Genomic DNA, 16,942 nt, shown 5'->3' on the forward strand with positions numbered 1-16,942 from the left:
GTGGAGGACGGGTGGGCGTATAATGAGAACGTGGAGGACAGGTGGGCGAATAACTCGAATGTGGAGGGCGGGGGGCGTGTAATGAGAACGTGGAGGACGGGTGGGCGTGTATTTAGAACGTGGAAGACGGGTGGGTGTATAATGAGAACGTGGAGGAGGGGTGGGTGTATAATGAGGATGTGGAGGACGGGTGGGCGTATAACGAGAACGTGGAGGATGGTGGGCGTATAATGAGGATGTGGAGGACGGGTGGGCGTATAACGAGAACGTGGAGGACGGGTGGGCGTATAACGAGAACGTGGAGGACGGGTGGGCGTATAATGAGGATGTGGAGGACGGGTGGGCGTATAATGAGAACGTGGAGGACGGGTGGGCGTATAATGAGAACGTGGAGGACGGGTGGGCGTATAATGAGAACGTGGAGGACGGGTGGGCGTATAATGAGAACGTGGAGGACGGGTGGGCGAATAACTCGAATGTGGAGGGCGGGGGGTGTAATGAGAACGTGGAGGACGGGTGGGCGTGTATTTAGAACGTGGAAGACGGGTGGGTGTATAATGAGAACGTGGAGGATGGGTGGGCGGGTGTAATGAGAACGTGGAGGACGGGTGGGCGTGTATTTAGAACGTGGAAGACGGGTGGGTGTATAATGAGAACGTGGAGGACGGGTGGGCGTATAATGAGAACGTGGAGGACGTGGGCGATAATGAGAACGTATAATGAGAACGTGGAGGACGGGTGGGCGTATAACGAGAACGTGGAGGACGGGTGGGCGTATAATGAGAACGTGGAGGATGGGTGGGTGTATAATGAGAACGTGGAGGATGGGTGGGCGTATAATGAGAACGTGGAGGAGGGTGGGTGTATAATGAGAACGTGGAGGGCGGGGGGGCGTGGCGTAATGAGAACGTGGAGGACGGGTGGGCGTGTATTTAGAACGTGGAAGACGGGTGGGTGTATAATGAGAACGTGGAGGATGGGTGGGCGTATAATGAGAACGTGGAGGAGGGGTGGGTGTATAATGAGAACGTGGAGGACGGGTGGGCGTATAACGAGAACGTGGAGGACGGGTGGGCGTATAATGAGGATGTGGAGGACGGGTGGGCGTATAACGAGAACGTGGAGGACGGGTGGGCGTATAATGAGAACGTGGAGGACGGGTGGGCGTATAATGAGAACGTGGAGGACGGGTGGGCGAATAACTCGAATGTGGAGGGCGGGGGGGCGTGTAATGAGAACGTGGAGGACGGGTGGGCGTGTATTTAGAACGTGGAAGACGGGTGGGTGTATAATGAGAACGTGGAGGAGGGGTGGGTGTACAATGAGGATGTGGAGGACGGGTGGGCGTATAATGAGAACGTGGAGGACGGGTGGGCGTATAACGAGAACGTGGAGGACGGGTGGGCGTATAATGAGGATGTGGAGGACAGGTGGGTGTATAACGAGAACGTGGAGGACGGGTGGGCGTATAATGAGAACGTGGAGGACGGGTGGGCGTATAATGAGAACGTGGAGGACGGGTGGGCGAATAACTCGAATGTGGAGGGCGGGGGGGCGTGTAATGAGAACGTGGAGGACGGGTGGGCGTGTATTTAGAACGTGGAAGACGGGTGGGTGTATAATGAGAACGTGGAGGATGGGTGGGTGTATAATGAGAACGTGGAGGACGGGTGGGTGTATAATGAGAACGTGGAGGACGGGTGGGCGTATAATGAGAACGTGGAGGAGGGGTGGGCGTATAATGAGGATGTGGAGGACGGGTGGGCGTATAACGAGAACGTGGAGGACGGGTGGGCGTATAATGAGGATGTGGAGGACGGGTGGGCGTATAACGAAACGTGGAGGACGGGTGGGCGTATAATGAGAACGTGGAGGACGGGTGGGCGTATAATGAGAACGTGGAGGACGGGTGGGCGAATAACTCGAATGTGGAGGGCGGGGGGGGCGTGTAATGAGAACGTGGAGGACGGGTGGGCGTGTATTTAGAACGTGGAAGACGGGTGGGTGTATAATGAGAACGTGGAGGATGGGTGGGCGTGTAATGAGAACGTGGAGGACGGGTGGCGTGTATTTAGAACGTGGAAGACGGGTGGGTGTATAATGAGAACGTGGAGGACGGGTGGGCGTATAATGAGAACGTGGAGGAGGGGTATAATGAGAACGTGGAGGACGGGTGGGCGTATAATGAGAACGTGCAGGAGGGGTGGGTGTATAATGAGAACGTGGAGGGCGGGGGGGGCGTGTAATGAGAACGTGGAGGACGGGTGGGCGTGTATTTAGAACGTGGAAGACGGGTGGGTGTATAATGAGAACGTGGAGGATGGGTGGGCGTATAATGAGAACGTGGAGGAGGGGTGGGTGTATAATGAGAACGTGGAGGACGGGTGGGCGTATAACGAGAACGTGGAGGACGGGTGGGCGTATAATGAGGATGTGGAGGACGGGTGGGCGATAACGAGAACGTGGAGGACGGGTGGGCGTATAATGAGAACGTGGAGGACGGGTGGGCGTATAATGAGAACGTGGAGGACGGGTGGGCGAATAACTCGAATGTGGAGGGCGGGGGGCGTGTAATGAGAACGTGGAGGACGGGTGGGCGTGTATTTAGAACGTGGAAGACGGGTGGGTGTATAATGAGAACGTGGAGGAGGGGTGGGTGTACAATGAGGATGTGGAGGACGGGTGGGCGTATAATGAGAACGTGGAGGACGGGTGGGCGTATAACGAGAACGTGGAGGACGGGTGGGCGTATAATGAGGATGTGGAGGACAGGTGGGTGTATAACGAGAACGTGGAGGACGGGTGGGCGTATAATGAGAACGTGGAGGACGGGTGGGCGTATAATGAGAACGTGGAGGACGGGTGGGCGAATAACTCGAATGTGGAGGGCGGGGGGCGTGTAATGAGAACGTGGAGGACGGGTGGGCGTGTATTTAGAACGTGGAAGACGGGTGGGTGTATAATGAGAACGTGGAGGATGGGTGGGTGTATAATGAGAACGTGGAGGACGGGTGGGTGTATAATGAGAACGTGGAGGACGGGTGGGCGTATAATGAGAACGTGGAGGAGGGGTGGGCGTATAATGAGGACGTGGAGGACGGGTGGGCGTATAACGAGAACGTGGAGGACGGGTGGGCGTATAATGAGGATGTGGAGGACGGGTGGGCGTATAACGAGAACGTGGAGGACGGGTGGGCGTATAATGAGAACGTGGAGGACGGGTGGGTGTATAATGAGAACGTGGAGGAGGGGTGGGTGTATAATGAGGATGTGGAGGACGGGTGGGCGTATAACGAGAACGTGGAGGACGGGTGGGCGTATAATGAGGATGTGGAGGACGGGTGGGCGTATAACGAGAACGTGGAGGACGGTGGGCGTATAATGAGGATGTGGAGGACGGGTGGGCGTATAATGAGAACGTGGAGGACGGGTGGGCGTATAATGAGAACGTGGAGGACGGGTGGGCGTATAATGAGAACGTGGAGGACGGGTGGGCGAATAACTCGAATGTGGAGGGCGGGGGGCGTGTAATGAGAACGTGGAGGACGGGTGGGCGTGTATTTAGAACGTGGAAGACGGGTGGGTGTATAATGAGAACGTGGAGGATGGGTGGGCGTGTAATGAGAACGTGGAGGACGGGTGGGCGTGTATTTAGAACGTGGAAGACGGGTGGGTGTATAATGAGAACGTGGAGGACGGGTGGGCGTATAATGAGAACGTGGAGGACGTATAATGAGAACGTGGAGGACGGGTGGGCGTATAACGAGAACGTGGAGGACGGGTGGGCGTATAATGAGAACGTGGAGGATGGGTGGGTGTATAATGAGAACGTGGAGGATGGGTGGGCGTATAATGAGAACGTGCAGGAGGGGTGGGTGTATAATGAGAACGTGGAGGGCGGGGGGGGCGTGTAATGAGAACGTGGAGGACGGGTGGGCGTGTATTTAGAACGTGGAAGACGGGTGGGTGTATAATGAGAACGTGGAGGATGGGTGGGGAGGGGTGGGTATAATGAGAACGTGGAGGAGGGGTGGGTGTATAATGAGAACGTGGAGGACGGGTGGGCGTATAACGAGAACGTGGAGGACGGGTGGGCGTATATGAGGATGTGGAGGACGGGTGGGCGTATAACGAGAACGTGGAGGACGGGTGGGCGTATAATGAGAACGTGGAGGACGGGTGGGCGTATAATGAGAACGTGGAGGACGGGTGGGCGAATAACTCGAATGTGGAGGGCGGGGGGGCGTGTAATGAGAACGTGGAGGACGGGTGGGCGTGTATTTAGAACGTGGAAGACGGGTGGGTGTATAATGAGAACGTGGAGGAGGGTGGGTGTACAATGAGGATGTGGAGGACGGGTGGGCGTATAATGAGAACGTGGAGGACGGGTGGGCGTATAACGAGAACGTGGAGGACGGGTGGGCGTATAATGAGGATGTGGAGGACAGGTGGGTGTATAACGAAACGTGGAGGACGGGTGGGCGTATAATGAGAACGTGGAGGACGGGTGGGCGTATAATGAGAACGTGGAGGACGGGTGGGCGAATAACTCGAATGTGGAGGGCGGGGGGCGTGTAATGAGAACGTGGAGGACGGGTGGGCGTGTATTTAGAACGTGGAAGACGGGTGGGTGTATAATGAGAACGTGGAGGATGGGTGGGTGTATAATGAGAACGTGGAGGACGGGTGGGTGTATAATGAGAACGTGGAGGACGGGTGGGCGTATAATGAGAACGTGGAGGAGGGGTGGGCGTATAATGAGATGTGGAGGACGGGTGGGCGTATAACGAGAACGTGGAGGACGGGTGGGCGTATAATGAGGATGTGGAGGACGGTGGGCGTATAACGAGAACGTGGAGGACGGGTGGGCGTATAATGAGAACGTGGAGGACGGGTGGGCGTATAATGAGAACGTGGAGGACGGGTGGGCGTATAATGAGAACGTGGAGGACGGGTGGGCGTATAATGAGAACGTGGAGGACGGGTGGGCGAATAACTCGAATGTGGAGGGCGGGGGCGTGTAATGAGAACGTGGAGGACGGGTGGGCGTGTATTTAGAACGTGGAAGACGGGTGGGTGTATAATGAGAACGTGGAGAATGGGTGGGCGTATAATGAGAACGTGGAGGAGGGGTGGGTGTATAATGAGGATGTGGAGGACGGGTGGGCGTATAATGAGAACGTGGAGGACGGGTGGGCGTATAACGAGAACGTGGAGGACGGGTGGGCGTATAATGAGGATGTGGAGGACGGGTGGGCGTATAATGAGAACGTGGAGGAGGGGTGGGTGTATAATGAGAACGTGGAGGATGGGTGGGTGTATAATGAGAAGGTGGAGGACGGGTGGGCGTATAATGAGGATGTGGAGGACGGGTGGGCGTATAACGAGAACGTGGAGGAGGGTGGGTGTATAATGAGAACGTGGAGGATGGGTGGGTGTATAATGAGAACGTGGAGGATGGGTGGGTGTATAATGAGAACGTGGAGGATGGGTGGGCGTATAACGAGAACGGGGGACGGGTGGGCGTATAATGAGGATGTGGAGGACGGGTGGGCGTATAACGAGAACGTGGAGGAGGGTGGGTGTATAATGAGAACGTGGAGGATGGGTGGGTGTATAATGAGAACGTGGAGGATGGGTGGGTGTATAATGAGAACGTGGAGGATGGGTGGGTGTATAATGAGGATGTGGAGGACGGGTGGGCGTATAATGAGAACGTGGAGGACGGGTGGGCGTATAATGAGAACGTGGAGGACGGGTGGGCGTATAATGAGAACGTGGAGGAGGGGTGGGTGTATAATGAGGATGTGGAGGACGGGTGGGCGTATAATGAGAACGTGGAGGACGGGTGGGCGTATAACGAGAACGTGGAGGGCGGGTGGGCGTATAATGAGGATGTGGAGGACGGGTGGGCGTATAATGAGAACGTGGAGGACGGGTGGGCGTATAATGAGAACGTGGAGGACGGGTGGGCGTATATTGAGAACGTGGAGGACGGGTGGGCGAATAACTCGAATGTGGAGGGCGGGGGGGCGTGTAATGAGAACGTGGAGGACGGGTGGGCGTGTATTTAGAACGTGGAAGACGGGTGGGTGTATAATGAGAACGTGGAGGATGGGTGGGCGTATAATGAGAACGTGGAGGAGGGGGTGGGTGTATAATGAGGATGTGGACGGGTGGGCGTATAATGAGAACGTGGAGGACGGGTGGGCGTATAACGAGAACGTGGAGGACGGGTGGGCGTATAATGAGAACGTGGAGGATGGGTGGGTGTATAATGAGAACGTGGAGGATGGGTGGGCGTATAATGAGAACGTGGAGGAGGGGTGGGTGTATAATGAGAACGTGGAGGGCGGGGGGGCGTGTAATGAGAACGTGGAGGACGGGTGGGCGTGTATTTAGAACGTGGAAGACGGGTGGGTGTATAATGAAAACGTGGAGGATGGGTGGGCGTATAATGAGAACGTGGAGGAGGGGTGGGTGTATAATGAGAACGTGGAGGACGGGTGGGCGTATAACGAGAACGTGGAGGACGGGTGGGCGTATAATGAGGATGTGGAGGACGGGTGGGCGTATAACGAGAACGTGGAGGACGGGTGGGCGTATAATGAGAACGTGGAGGACGGGTGGGCGTATAATGAGAACGTGGAGGACGGGTGGGCGAATAACTCGAATGTGGAGGGCGGGGCGTGTAATGAGAACGTGGAGGACGGGTGGGCGTGTATTTAGAACGTGGAAGACGGGTGGGTGTATAATGAGAACGTGGAGGATGGGTGGGTGTATAATGAGAACGTGGAGGACGGGTGGGTGTATAATGAGAACGTGGAGGATGGGTGGGCGTATAATGAGAACGTGGAGGAGGGGTGGGCGTATAATGAGGATGTGGAGGACGGGTGGGCGTATAACGAGAACGTGGAGGACGGGTGGGCGTATAATGAGGATGTGGAGGACGGGTGGGCGTATAACGAGAACGTGGAGGACGGGTGGGCGTATAATGAGAACGTGGAGGACGGGTGGGCGTATAATGAGAACGTGGAGGACGGGTGGGCGTATAATGAGAACGTGGAGGACGGGTGGGCGAATAACTCGAATGTGGAGGGCGGGGGTGTGTAATGAGAACTTGGAGGATGGGTGGGCGTGTATTTAGAACGTGGAAGACGGGTGGGTGTATAATGAGAACGTGGAGGATGGGTGGGCGTATAATGAGAACGTGGAGGAGGGGTGGGTGTATAATGAGGATGTGGAGGACGGGTGGGCGTATAATGAGAACGTGGAGGACGGGTGGGCGTATAATGAGGATGTGGAGGACGGGTGGGCGTATAACGAGAACGTGGAGGATGGGTGGGTGTATAATGAGAACGTGGAGGATGGGTGGGTGTATAATGAGAACGTGGAGGACGGGTGGGCGTATAATGAGGATGTGGAGGACGGGTGGGCGTATAACGAGAACGTGGAGGAGGGGTGGGTGTATAATGAGAACATGGAGGATGGGTGGGTGTATAATGAGAACGTGGAGGATGGGTGGGTGTATAATGAGAACGTGGAGGATGGGTGGGCGTATAACGAGAACGTGGGGACGGGTGGGCGTATAATGAGGATGTGGAGGACGGTGGGCGTATAACGAGAACGTGGAGGAGGGGTGGGTGTATAATGAGAACGTGGAGGATGGGTGGGTGTATAATGAGAACGTGGAGGATGGGTGGGTGTATAATGAGAACGTGGAGGATGGGTGGGTGTATAATGAGAACGTGGAGGACGGGTGGGCGTATAATGAGAACGTGGAGGACGGGTGGGCGTATAATGAGAACGTGGAGGACGGGTGGGCGTATAATGAGAACGTGGAGGAGGGGTGGGTGTATAATGAGGATGTGGAGGACGGGTGGCGTATAATGAGAACGTGGAGGACGGGTGGGCGTATAACGAGAACGTGGAGGGCGGGGGGGCGTGTAATGAGAACGTGGAGGACGGGTGGGCGTATAATGAGAACGTGGAGGACGGGTGGGTGTATAATGAGGATGTGGAGGACGGGTGGGAGTATAATGAGAACGTGGAGGACGGGTGGGCGTATAATGAGGATGTGGAGGACGGGTGGGCGTATAATGAGAACGTGGAGGACGGGTGGGCGTATAATGAGGATGTGGAGGACGGGTGGGCGTATAATGAGAACGTGGAGGACGGGTGGGCGTATAATGAGGATGTGGAGGACGGGTGGGCGTATAATGAGAACGTGGAGGACGGGTGGGCGTATAATGAGAACGTGGAGGAGGGGTCGGTGTACAATGAGGATGTGGAGGACGGGTGGGCGTATAATGAGAACGTGGAGGACGGGTGGGCGTATAACGAGAACGTGGAGGACGGGTGGGCGTATAATGAGGATGTGGAGGACGGGTGGGCGTATAACGAGAACGTGGAGGACGGGTGGGCGTATAATGAGAACGTGGAGGACGGGTGGGCGTATAATGAGAACGTGGAGGACGGGTGGGCGAATAACTCGAATGTGGAGGGCGGGGGGGCGTGTAATGAGAACGTGGAGGACGGGTGGGCGTGTATTTAGAACGTGGAAGACGGGTGGGTGTATAATGAGAACGTGGAGGATGGGTGGGTGTATAATGAGAACGTGGAGGACGGGTGGGTGTATAATGAGAACGTGGAGGATGGGTGGGCGTATAATGAGAACGTGGAGGAGGGGTGGGCGTATAATGAGGATGTGGAGGACGGGTGGGCGTATAACGAGAACGTGGAGGACGGGTGGGCGTATAATGAGGATGTGGAGGACGGGTGGGCGTATAACGAGAACGTGGAGGACGGGTGGGCGTATAATGAGAACGTGGAGGACGGGTGGGCGTATAATGAGAACGTGGAGGACGGGTGGGCGTATAATGAGAACGTGGAAGACGGGTGGGCGAATAACTCGAATGTGGAGGGCGGGGGAGGGCGTGTAATGAGAACGTGGAGGACGGGTGGCGTGTATTTAGAACGTGGAAGACGGGTGGGTGTATAATGAGAACGTGGGGATGGGTGGGCGTATAATGAGAACGTGGAGGAGGGGTGGGTGTATAATGAGGATGTGGAGGACGGGTGGGCGTATAATGAGAACGTGGAGGACGGGTGGGCGTATAACGAGAACGTGGAGGACGGGTGGGCGTATAATGAGAACGTGGAGGACGGGTGGGCGTATAATGAGAACGTGGAGGACGGGTGGGCGTATAATGAGAACGTGGAGGAGGGGTCGGTGTACAATGAGGATGTGGAGGGCGGGTGGGCGTATAATGAGAACGTGGAGGACGGGTGGGCGTATAACGAGAACGTGGAGGACGGGTGGGCGTATAATGAGGATGTGGAGGACGGGTGGGCGTATAACGAGAACGTGGAGGACGGGTGGGCGTATAATGAGAACGTGGAGGACGGGTGGGCGTATAATGAGAACGTGGAGGACGGGTGGGCGAATAACTCGAATGTGGAGGCGGGGGGCGTGTAATGAGAACGTGGAGGACGGGTGGGCGTGTATTTAGAACGTGGAAGACGGGTGGGTGTATAATGAGAACGTGGAGGATGGGTGGGTGTATAATGAGAACGTGGAGGACGGGTGGGTGTATAATGAGAACGTGGAGGATGGGTGGGCGTATAATGAGAACGTGGAGGAGGGGTGGGCGTATAATGAGGATGTGGAGGACGGGTGGGCGTATAACGAGAACGTGGAGGACGGGTGGGCGTATAATGAGGATGTGGAGGACGGGTGGGCGTATAACGAGAACGTGGAGGACGGGTGGGCGTATAATGAGAACGTGGAGGACGGGTGGGCGTATAATGAGAACGTGGAGGACGGGTGGGCGTATAATGAGAACGTGGAGGACGGGTGGGCGAATAACTCGAATGTGGAGGGCGGGGGGCGTGTAATGAGAACGTGGAGGACGGGTGGGCGTGTATTTAGAACGTGGAAGACGGGTGGGTGTATAATGAGAACGTGGAGGATGGGTGGGCGTATAATGAGAACGTGGAGGAGGGGTGGGTGTATAATGAGGATGTGGAGGACGGGTGGGCGTATAATGAGAACGTGGAGGACGGGTGGGCGTATAACGAGAACGTGGAGGACGGGTGGGCGTATAATGAGAACGTGGAGGACGGGTGGGCGTATAATGAGAACGTGGAGGACGGGTGGGCGAATAACTCGAATGTGGAGGGCGGGGGGGCGTGTAATGAGAACGTGGAGGACGGGTGGGCGTGTATTTAGAACGTGGAAGACGGGTGGGTGTATAATGAGAACGTGGAGGACGGGTGGGCGTATAATGAGAACGTGGAGGAGGGGTGGGTGTATAATGAGAACGTGGAGGACGGGTGGGCGTATAATGAGAACGTGGAGGAGGGGTGGGTGTATAATGAGAACGTGGAGGACGGGTGGGCGTATAATGAGAACGTGGAGGACGGGTGGGCGTATAATGAGGATGTGGAGGACGGTGGGCGTATAACGAGAACGTGGAGGACGGGTGGGTGTATAATGAGAACGTGGAGGATGGGTGGCGTGTATTTAGAACGTGGAAGACGGGTGGGTGTATAATGAGAACGTGGAGGATGGGTGGGCGTATAATGAGAACGTGGAGGAGGGGTGGGTGTATAATGAGGATGTGGAGGACGGGTGGGCGTATAATGAGAACGTGGAGGACGGGTGGGCGTATAATGAGAACGTGGAGGACGGGTGGGCGTATAATGAGAACGTGGAGGACGGGTGGGCGAATAACTCGAATGTGGAGGGCGGGGGTGTGTAATGAGAACGTGGAGGATGGGTGGGCGTGTATTTAGAACGTGGAAGACGGTGGGTGTATAATGAGAACGTGGAGGATGGGTGGGCGTATAATGAGAACGTGGAGGAGGGTGGGTGTATAATGAGGATGTGGAGGACGGGTGGGCGTATAATGAGAACGTGGAGGAGGGGTGGGTGTATAATGAGAACGTGGAGGACGGGTGGGCGTATAATGAGAACGTGGAGGACGGGTGGGCGTATAATGAGGATGTGGAGGACGGGTGGGCGTATAACGAGAACGTGGAGGACGGGTGGGTGTATAATGAGAACGTGGAGGATGGGTGGGCGTGTATTTAGAACGTGGAAGACGGGTGGGTGTATAATGAGAACGTGGAGGATGGGTGGGCGTATAATGAGAACGTGGAGGGGGTGGGTGTATAATGAGGATGTGGAGGACGGGTGGGCGTATAATGAGAACGTGGAGGACGGGTGGGCGTATAATGAGAACGTGGAGGACGGGTGGGCGTATAATGAGAACGTGGAGGACGGGTGGGCGAATAACTCGAATGTGGAGGGCGGGGGGGTGTGTAATGAGAACGTGGAGGATGGGTGGGCGTGTATTTAGAACGTGGAAGACGGGTGGGTGTATAATGAGAACGTGGAGGATGGGTGGGCGTATAATGAGAACGTGGAGGAGGGGTGGGTGTATAATGAGGATGTGGAGGACGGGTGGGCGTATAATGAGAACGTGGAGGACGGGTGGGCGTATAATGAGGATGTGGAGGACGGGTGGGCGTATAACGAGAACGTGGAGGAGGGGTGGGTGTATAATGAGAACGTGGAGGATGGGTGGGTGTATAATGAGAACGTGGAGGACGGGTGGGCGTATAATGAGGATGTGGAGGACGGGTGGGCGTATAACGAGAACGTGGAGGACGGGTGGGCGTATAATGAGAACGTGGAGGACGGGTGGGCGTATAATGAGAACGTGGAGGACGGGTGGGCGTATAATGAGAACGTGGAGGACGGGTGGGCGAATAACTCGAATGTGGAGGGCGGGGGGGCGTGTAATGAGAACGTGGAGGACGGGTGGGCGTGTATTTAGAACGTGGAAGACGGGTGGGTGTATAATGAGAACGTGGAGGATGGGTGGGCGTATAATGAGAACGTGGAGGAGGGGTGGGTGTATAATGAGGATGTGGAGGACGGGTGGGCGTATAATGAGAACGTGGAGGACGGGTGGGCGTATAACGAGAACGTGGAGGACGGGTGGGCGTATAATGAGAACGTGGAGGACGGGTGGGCGTATAATGAGAACGTGGAGGACGGGTGGGCGAATAACTCGAATGTGGAGGGCGGGGGGTGTAGGAGAACGTGGAGGACGGGTGGGCGTGTATTTAGAACGTGGAAGACGGGTGGGTGTATAATGAGAACGTGGAGGACGGGTGGGCGTATAATGAGAACGTGGAGGAGGGGTGGGTGTATAATGAGAACGTGGAGGACGGGTGGGCGTATAATGAGAACGTGGAGGAGGGTGGGTGTATAATGAGAACGTGGAGGACGGTGGGCGTATAATGAGAACGTGGAGGACGGGTGGGCGTATAATGAGGATGTGGAGGACGGGTGGGCGTATAACGAGAACGTGGAGGACGGGTGGGTGTATAATGAGAACGTGGAGGATGGGTGGGCGTGTATTTAGAACGTGGAAGACGGGTGGGTGTATAATGAGAACGTGGAGGATGGGTGGGCGTATAATGAGAACGTGGAGGAGGGGTGGGTGTATAATGAGGATGTGGAGGACGGGTGGGCGTATAATGAGAACGTGGAGGACGGGTGGGCGTATAATGAGAACGTGGAGGACGGGTGGGCGTATAATGAGAACGTGGAGGACGGGTGGGCGAATAACTCGAATGTGGAGGGCGGGGGGGGGTGTGTAATGAGAACGTGGAGGATGGGTGGGCGTGTATTTAGAACGTGGAAGACGGGTGGGTGTATAATGAGAACGTGGAGGATGGGTGGGCGTATAATGAGAACGTGGAGGAGGGGTGGGTGTATAATGAGGATGTGGAGGACGGGTGGGCGTATAATGAGAACGTGGAGGACGGGTGGGCGTATAATGAGGATGTGGAGGACGGGTGGGCGTATAACGAGAACGTGGAGGAGGGGTGGGTGTATAATGAGAACGTGGAGGATGGGTGGGTGTATAATGAGAACGTGGAGGACGGGTGGGCGTATAATGAGGATGTGGAGGACGGGTGGGCGTATAACGAGAACGTGGAGGAGGGGTGGGTGTATAATGAGAACATGGAGGATGGGTGGGTGTATAATGAGAACGTGGAGGATGGGTGGGTGTATAATGAGAACGTGGAGGATGGGTGGGCGTATAACGAGAACGTGGGGGACGGGTGGGCGTATAATGAGGATGTGGAGGACGGGTGGGCGTATAACGAGAACGTGGAGGAGGGGGGTGTATAATGAGAACGTGGAGGATGGGTGGGTGTATAATGAGAACGTGGAGGATGGGTGGGTGTATAATGAGAACGTGGAGGATGGGTGGGTGTATAATGAGGATGTGGAGGACGGGTGGGCGTATAATGAGAACGTGGAGGACGGGTGGGCGTATAATGAGAACGTGGAGGACGGGTGGGCGTATAATGAGAACGTGGAGGAGGGGTGGGTGTATAATGAGGATGTGGAGGACGGGTGGGCGTATAATGAGAACGTGGAGGACGGGTGGGCGTATAACGAGAACGTGGAGGGCGGGGGCGTGTAATGAGAACGTGGAGGACGGGTGGGCGTATAATGAGAACGTGGAGGACGGGTGGGTGTATAATGAGGATGTGGAGGACGGGTGGGAGTATAATGAGAACGTGGAGGACGGGTGGGCGTATAATGAGGATGTGGAGGACGGGTGGGCGTATAATGAGAACGTGGAGGACGGGTGGGCGTATAATGAGGATGTGGAGGACGGTGGGCGTATAATGAGAACGTGGAGGACGGGTGGGCGTATAATGAGGATGGGAGAACGACGGGTGGGCGTATAATGAGAACGTGGAGGATGGGTGGGCGTATAATGAGAACGTGGAGGACGGGTCGGTGTACAATGAGAATGTGGAGGACGGGTGGGCGTATAATGAGAACGTGGAGGACGGTGGGCGTATAACGAGAACGTGGAGGACGGGTGGCGTATAATGAGGATGTGGAGGACGGGTGGGCGTATAACGAGAACGTGGAGGACGGGTGGGCGTATAATGAGAACGTGGAGGACGGGTGGGCGTATAATGAGAACGTGGAGGACGGGTGGGCGAATAACTCGAATGTGGAGGGCGGGGGGGTGTAATGAGAACGTGGAGGACTGGTGGGCGTGTATTTAGAACGTGGAAGACGGGTGGGTGTATAATGAGAACGTGGAGGATGGGTGGGTGTATAATGAGAACGTGGAGGACGGGTGGGTGTATAATGAGAACGTGGAGGATGGGTGGGCGTATAATGAGAACGTGGAGGAGGGGTGGGCGTATAATGAGGATGTGGAGGACGGGTGGGCGTATAACGAGAACGTGGAGGACGGGTGGGCGTATAATGAGGATGTGGAGGACGGGTGGGCGTATAACGATAACGTGGAGGACGGGTGGGCGTATAATGAGAACGTGGAGGACGGGTGGGCGTATAATGAGAACGTGGAGGACGGGTGGGCGTATAATGAGAACGTGGAAGACGGGTGGGCGAATAACTCGAATGTGGAGGGCGGGGGGAGGGGCGTGTAATGAGAACGTGGAGGACGGGTGGGCGTGTATTTAGAACGTGGAAGACGGGTGGGTGTATAATGAGAACGTGGAGGATGGGTGGGCGTATAATGAGAACGTGGAGGAGGGGTGGGTGTATAATGAGGATGTGGAGGACGGGTGGGCGTATAATGAGAACGTGGAGGACGGGTGGGCGTATAACGAGAACGTGGAGGACGGGTGGGCGTATAATGAGAACGTGGAGGACGGGTGGGCGTATAATGAGAACGTGGAGGACGGGTGGGCGTATAATGAGAACGTGGAGGAGGGGTCGGTGTACAATGAGGATGTGGAGGACGGGTGGGCGTATAATGAGAACGTGGAGGACGGGTGGGCGTATAACGAGAACGTGGAGGACGGGTGGGCGTATAATGAGGATGTGGAGGACGGGTGGGCGTATAACGAGAACGTGGAGGACGGGTGGGCGTATAATGAGAACGTGGAGGACGGGTGGGCGAATAACTCGAATGTGGAGGGCGGGGCGTGTAATGAGAACGTGGAGGACGGGTGGGCGTGTATTTAGAACGTGGAAGACGGGTGGGTGTATAATGAGAACGTGGAGGATGGGTGGGTGTATAATGAGAACGTGGAGGACGGGTGGGTGTATAATGAGAACGTGGAGGATGGGTGGGCGTATAATGAGAACGTGGAGGAGGGGTGGGCGTATAATGAGGATGTGGAGGACGGGTGGGCGTATAACGAGAACGTGGAGGACGGGTGGGCGTATAATGAGGATGTGGAGGACGGGTGGCGTATAACGAGAACGTGGAGGACGGGTGGGCGTATAATGAGAACGTGGAGGACGGGTGGGCGTATAATGAGAACGTGGAGGACGGTGGGCGTATAATGAGAACGTGGAGGACGGGTGGGCGAATAACTCGAATGTGGAGGGCGGGGGGGCGTGTAATGAGAACGTGGAGGACGGGTGGGCGTGTATTTAGAACGTGGAAGACGGGTGGGTGTATAATGAGAACGTGGAGGATGGGTGGGCGTATAATGAGAACGTGGAGGAGGGGTGGGTGTATAATGAGGATGTGGAGGACGGGTGGGCGTATAATGAGAACGTGGAGGACGGGTGGGCGTATAACGAGAACGTGGAGGACGGGTGGGCGTATAATGAGAACGTGGAGGACGGGTGGGCGTATAATGAGAACGTGGAGGACGGGTGGGCGAATAACTCGAATGTGGAGGGCGGGGGGGCGTGTAATGAGAACGTGGAGGACGGGTGGCGTGTATTTAGAACGTGGAAGACGGGTGGGTGTATAATGAGAACGTGGAGGACGGGTGGGCGTATAATGAGAACGTGGAGGAGGGGTGGGTGTATAATGAGAACGTGGAGGACGGGTGGGCGTATAATGAGAACGTGGAGGAGGGTGGGTGTATAATGAGAACGTGGAGGACGGGTGGGCGTATAATGAGAACGTGGAGGACGGGTGGGCGTATAATGAGGATGTGGAGGACGGGTGGGCGTATAACGAGAACGTGGAGGACGGGTGGGTGTATAATGAGAACGTGGAGGACGGGTGGGTGTATAATGAGAACGTGGAGGACGGGTGAGCGTATAATGAGAACGTGGAGAACGGGTGGGTGTATAATGAGAACGTGGAGGATGGGTGGGCGTATAATGAGAACGTGGAGGAGGGGTGGGTGTATAACGTGAACGTGGAGGACGGGTGGGCGTATAATGAGAACGTGGAAGACGGGTGGGCGTATAACGTGAACGTGGAGGACGGGTGGGCGTATAATGAGAACGTGGAGGACGGGTGGGCGAATAATGAGAACGTGGAAGACGGGTGGGCGTATAACGTGAACGTGGAGGACGGGTGGGCGTATAATGAGAACGTGGAGGATGGGTGGGCATATAATGAGAACGTGGAGGACGGGTGGGCATATAATGAGAACGTGGAGGACGGGTGGGCGAATAATGAGAACGTGGAAGACGGGTGGGCGTATAACGTGAACGTGGAGGACGGGTGGGCGTATAATGAGAACGTGGAGGACGGGTGGGCGTATAACGTGAACGTGGAGGTTGCGTGTTGAAATCACATTAGGGACATCTTATGCATTTGACCTAATTAGCAACTTTACAACTACTTAACATGCTAGCTAACCCTTCCCCTAAGCCTAACCTTAACTCTAACCTTAACCCCTAAACCTAACCTTAACTCTAACCCCTAACCTTAAGCCCTAAACCTAACCTTAACTCTAACCCCTAACACCTAGCCTAGCTAACATTTGTCACCTAGCTAATGTTAGCCACAACATATTGGAATTCATATAAGATATCATATGTATTGCAAATTCGTAACAAATTGTACGAATTGCAATTAGTAACATATCATACAAATTGTAATTCCTAAAATATCATAAGAAATGGATGATGGATATCCACAAATTACAAAACGTAACATATCAAATTAAA

The sequence above is a fragment of the Oncorhynchus nerka genome, linkage group LG22 (assembly GCF_034236695.1).
Source record: "Oncorhynchus nerka isolate Pitt River linkage group LG22, Oner_Uvic_2.0, whole genome shotgun sequence".
In the NCBI taxonomy this organism is placed as follows: domain Eukaryota; kingdom Metazoa; phylum Chordata; class Actinopteri; order Salmoniformes; family Salmonidae; genus Oncorhynchus; species Oncorhynchus nerka.